This window comes from Natator depressus, chromosome 16 (genome assembly GCF_965152275.1).
Source record: "Natator depressus isolate rNatDep1 chromosome 16, rNatDep2.hap1, whole genome shotgun sequence".
Lineage (NCBI taxonomy): Eukaryota > Metazoa > Chordata > Testudines > Cheloniidae > Natator > Natator depressus.
Window position 1 is genome coordinate 19,570,816 of NC_134249.1, and position 6,000 is coordinate 19,576,815.

Sequence of the window (6,000 nt, forward strand, 5' to 3'; positions counted from 1 at the left end):
TTTAAAATTGCCAGTGATACAGAATCCACTACAACCCTTGGCAAATTGTTCCAGTGGTTAATTACAAAGGCACCTAGGCCCAGAGTCTCAGACGTATTTAGGCTCCCAACTTTCATTGGTTTCAAGCCCCTGGTGTTTTTGAAAATCCCGCTATCATCTATCTGCATCTTCAGGAGCCTAACCACCTTTGAAAATCTGGCCCTCTGGGGCTCAGCTGGAAATACAATGTAGTCTGCTGACTCGCAAGCCTGCAATCTTACCTTCCCTCCTCCCTTTAAAGATGCTCTTTCATACCAAAAGCGGCATAGATGTAACACACCATTGGTATAACTAAGCACATATGAATCCCTTCACCTGCTGCTCAATTCAGGGAAGTCCTATGGCCTGTGTTACACAGAAGGTCAGACTAGATTATCACAATGGTCACTTCTGGCCTTGGAATCTATGAATCTAGGCTGGAATGCAGCCAGCGCTGGGGAGGCGAGGTACAGCCAAGATGACAACGGGCACACAATGTGCTGCACGCCAGTGGGGGGCAGAGAAATATTTTCACCAGGGACAATAGGGCAAGCCACTTCCCTTACAAAGATGCAATGGGATCTTCAGTACTGATAGAGAACAAACAGGACCTTGGACATGGGGCAGCCTAGAGGCACCAACCATGACTAGGCCCTTGTAATGAGGAGTATGGGCCTTTCAAGCCTAGGGGAAGCCAGAAGACCCTGTCACAGGGTTGGGAACTGGCTGAAAAGAAAGACAGGAAGTGGTCCTGGGGAGTTTGCAGTGGGATGGGAAGATCTCAGGACACTTACTTTAAGGGCCTGGGATTGGGAGCTCTGTCGTGCAGGGTGGGGCAGGGCTCCTCTCTCCCAGCCAATCAGGAGGAGCTATCAGAAGGAGAGCACTATATATGCCGTCTTCCCTCTCAGAACAGGGCTCCTGATGATAGAGGGAGGCCAGGCCAGGCCAGGCCAGCCCAGCACAGCACAGCCCAGCCCAGCCCAGCACAGCAGCATTGGAGATGGGTCTGAACTATGGAGTTGCTATGATGGACCTTGTGTCTGGGACACTGAGGACTATTTTGAATTACTTTTGGGTTACTGACCCAGTTTTCAAGAGGGGGCTGATAATTTCCCTGAGCGAGACTGTATGGCATTTCGAAGGGGCCCTGAAGAGAGGGGACAGATGGAGGGCCACTGTGGAAACACCTCTGGCCTCAGGAGAGAGCCAGGCAAATGGTTTCCCTTCTACAGCCCCCATGGCACTTGGTAGATTTTCAGCTCTGTGGGGCAGGGATGATGTTTTTGTTAACATCTAGCGCTGAGCCCAGTGGTACCCTAACTGGGGCTTTCAGGTGCTGCCCACACCACAAATAATAATTAAGGAGGCATTGTGCAGACAGTGCTTAATCTGATGTGCTTACAAGCAAAATAGCCAAGACAGGCATAGGTTTTATCATGAAAAACTGACAGGCAAAGAGATTAAGGGATTTACTCAAGGTCACGTAGGCAGTTTGGGCCAAAGCTGAGAATTGAATCCCCTTCTCTTGAGTTCTAGTTCAATGGTTTTTTAAGAGCAATGTTTTTAAGCTCTCATCCACCAAGGGCCCATCCAGGTGCCAGTGTGTGGAACTTGAGCTGAGCTAGGAAATCGATTTTAATTGCTGTGGCAACTCTTCCCCCTCCCTCTTGTGTATTTGTGCCAGATCTAGTTATTCTGAAACAATGAAACTCTCACTGGCAGCTTAAAGAAATGTTGGGGCGGGGGAGCGGAAATCGCACAACAAATTACAGCACTTCATTAGTCTTTGCACACTTTGGCATTTTAATTCTCTTCTCTTTTTTTCCATAGGCAATGTTAGAAACTTGCAATTCTTTTGAAACAGCAACTGGAGAAATTAACAAATTAGCTCAGTGCACTTCTCACTAATGAGCCCATTGCACGGCAGTCCTCCATGAGAGCAGAACATTTCCTGCTTTTTATTTATTTCATGCTGAGCGTTTTGCTTGGTTGTGAGGTCTAAAGTGGCTTTCGGTACAAGACTGCTGTTTAGCCATCATGGTAGGGATTTCTATGGCACCTCTGTTATCTGCGGGCTGATTGCTCATTCTAAACTGGATGGGGAGTACATGAAAGTAGCCCTGACGTAGTCCCCAAGCTGGAGGAAAGATAGCTGGATGCTTAATTAGCGTGGATTTTGACGCGGTTTGTGAAAGGGAGGCACGGGTCACTATTCTGCTTAGCAAATTTCTCATGCCTAATTCTGCAAACCCATCTCTGCCTACCCCTGAAACCCTTTACTAAAGTGACTCCTGCAGGTCTCCTACAGGCACAACCAGTGATTCCAGAGTAGTTTAATTAGTGCACAGCAAGGTCCACTAGAAACTAGGGTGAGTCCACCAAACTGGGTTACCAAGCACTCTGCGATGTTCAGCCAAATCATGCGCTGATGCCTTAAAGAGCAAGGCCATGATCCTGCAAAGACTCACATGATTAACTGTACAAACTGTGAAGTGACTCTTATGTACGGTTTATCCTGGAGTAACTGGAGGGTCCTAAGTGAGGACAATTGAGAGATGGAGGGATAGAGGAGGAGAAGAGACTGGATGAACATATAAGGAGTGTGGAGTGAGCAATAAAATATCCAGGAATTATTTCTGGTCTAAGATGAAAAAGGTGGGGGTGATGGGGACCAAAATGTGTAACCACTTTTTTTGAATATCTTTGCCTTTTTGAAAAATTTAAAAATTCAAAAAATATCAATTAGCTCTATTAAAGAAAAGGCGGGAATTCTTTTCACAAAACAAATGAAATTGTTCCTGGATTTCAAAATTTCATATTTAGAAACTTCCACTTTCAAACTTTTATCAAAATTTGCAACTTTGAAAAAATGTTGACCAGCTCTTCCCAGAACAAGCCCCTCAAGTAAATGTTGTTAAATATTCCCCAATGTTGGCACTTGCAGTCTTGAACAAGACTTTACCCTTCTAGTAGCAGCTGTGTCTCAAAGCCCTTCACAAACACTTATCCAAACCTCAACACTACTCTGAGGTAAATATTAATATTCTCACTTTACAGATGGGGAAACTGAGGCATCAGAGGGGTGAAATGACTTGCCCAGGCCATATGGTGAGGCATTGGCAGGGTTAGGGACCATGACTCCCTAGTGACCTGCTCTATGACAAGATCACCCAACCTCCTGTGAGCTATTCTTTAGGATACTTTCCTTTCTCTATTAAAGTCAATGGAACAGGGGAAAGACCTTAGGGATGTCTACATTTCAAGCTGGGGGTGTGTGTGTGAGACTAAAAACTGAGCCTAGCCATGGCACCTAGGGTCTCAGACAGGTATATTCGTGGGGCAGCTAGCCCCGCTGCCAGTCACTCTGTTGTGACTACGCTCTATCTCTAGTACACTAGCTCGATCAGAGCTAGCATGAGTGTGTCTCCTAGCTGGGAATCACATCCCTAGCTCAATGTGTAACCATACCCTTAGTCTTGATCCTGCGAATGTCTAAGGTCCAGATAATTCATAGGAGTTAGTTGCCTAAGCCCCTTTGATTTCAATCCTTCAGATCCTACTCAGAAGCAGGAGCTACTCAGCAGTTTAGCGAATTGGGCCTCTTCCTTTTAACTCTTAAGGGCCTGATTTTCCCCTCAGAGAAACTTTACCCTGCTGCAACTACTGCTGATTTACTGTGCACTGGTGTCTGTGAGAGAAGAACAAGACCTTAATCTTTAAAGCCTTTTAAGTCCCAAACATTCCTTTTAGAGAGACAAACCAGCAGGCAGTTATGTCCCTCGATCCGTCCAATCCCATCATAATCTTCCTGTCTTCCCCACCCTTGAACCTGCAGCTCCGTCCAGAAGTTTTTCTCTTCCTCGGAATTCTCTGCCCATTAATGATCAGCTCAGCATGGCTCTTTCCACCACTCATCTCCCGGGACTAGCTAATGAAGATTAAAGGAGCACTGCCATAAATATGTCACTCATAAAATAACCTAAAATAATACAAGCAATAAAATGCTCCAGCTACCAGCCCAAGTGAAAGTAGCAATTTGCAAATATATCAATCACTGATGACATCTTAAACATCTTTTATACTCCGAGCACTGCAAAAATGATTTGCAATTATAGGGATGCTTTGGCATCTTTGCAGGAAACAGACCTCCCAGAGTGAGCAGCGTCTCTGAGTGCTTGTTTCTGTAATGCTTTTGCCTCTTCCTTCAAGGCTGTGGGCTCAAGTGTAGAGGCCAAAGTTCAGACCTAGTGTGATCCATGGAAACTCCACAGACTTCATTGGAGTTGCTTCCACTCACACTAGGACTGAGTTTGCCCTGAGGCTTCAGCTGTGGGGTGTAGAACCAGCAGAGAGGATGTTAGTTTGAAATAAAACCATCCTCTTTTCAAGAAGAGGTGAAATGTGGTAGAGTTCCTGGAGAAGATTCCATCAGGCATGAATGGAATGAAGTATGAAGTTACCTGAGAATCAAAGTGGGGGAGAACAGAAGTTAGCAACGAGCCAGCAGTAGATGGAGAAAACACTGGCTACTAAAGGAAAAGCCAGAACAAAAAGCGGTGGCTGGTAGCTGACAACCAGACAAATTCAATAAAGAAATTAAGTACACATGTTTAACAGTGAGGGTGATTAAGCATTGGCACAAACTAACATGAGGTACCATGGATTGTCTCTCTCTTATTGTCTTCATATCAAGACTGGATGTCTTTCTGGAAGAGATGCTTTGGCCAAACGCATGTTATTGGGTTAAGTACAGGATTAACTGGATGAGATTCTATGGGCTGTGTTATGCAGACTAAATAATCTAATCATCCCATCTAGCCTTAAAATTGATGACGTTATTTGTTTCTCACTGAAAGGAGCAGCCAATGTATTCACTAGGATTAGCCTCCCCCCCTCCCCGACCCGACACACTGTCTATGAATCAGTCCCTAATTTTTATTAATTTCTTCTATATTCATAATTGCCCCATAAATTCATGAGTGAGGCCCCGCAGCACGTGCTCCTTGGGAGCTGTGGCTGTTCAGAATTTGGTCTGTCTGACTGGTCACCTAAACCACATGGGGTGGTGTCTGTTCCTTGACTGGATGATCTAATGTTTTTAAACAGCCACAGCACCTGATGAAATTGTTGGAGCACTGGCTCACTCAAGAAAAGTGGGGAAGGAGTGTTTTAGAAAGAGACAGAGACCGAGCAGGCAGACACATGTGCACACACACCTAGGACATTCCTGGACATTAAAAACATTTCCCTTTCATTCAAAAAAACCCCATAGCATTATATTTGTCTATATACATGGACCTCAGATTTTAAAATAGATTTTGCATTTGGTTTGCTCTTCTCATATTTCCACCAAATAATTGTATGAATATAGAAATAGAGATAGAAATGGAGGGCTGGAAGGGGCCTTGAGAAGTCCATATATAGCAGAGCTGGGCAAAGACACTTGAGTATGCTCATTGACTTGCAGATATTGTTGAAATATGCAGTAGCCCTAACTGAAATCAGGGCCCCCATTGTGCTTAGCAATGAACAGACATATAGTAGGAGACAGTCACTGGCCCAAGGACTTTACAGTCTTAAAAACAGAGAAAGGGTGGGAGCAAGGATTTGGTTCCAATGGGGAACCAAGGCACCCAGAGATTTACCAGCCCACCCAAGCTTACATAGGGAATATGTGGCAAAATTGGGAACTGAACCTGGATCTCCTGAATTCTGGACAAGTGACTTAACCGTAAAACTATCTTCCCTCTCTGAATACACCTTATCTACCTCCGATAACACTAATTAATATTCCAATAACCACAATCATGTAAATAAAAGCTCATTCTCAAATGCTTGTGTGACTAAAAGCGTACATATGTTCATGGAAACACAAACGGGGAGCAAGGGTGAAATCAAATGACTAGTTAGCATCAATCAATGGCTTCACAAAACCAGTTTTCCATTCTGTGCCCAGCTCTCGTCAGGAGCCTCTGTGAA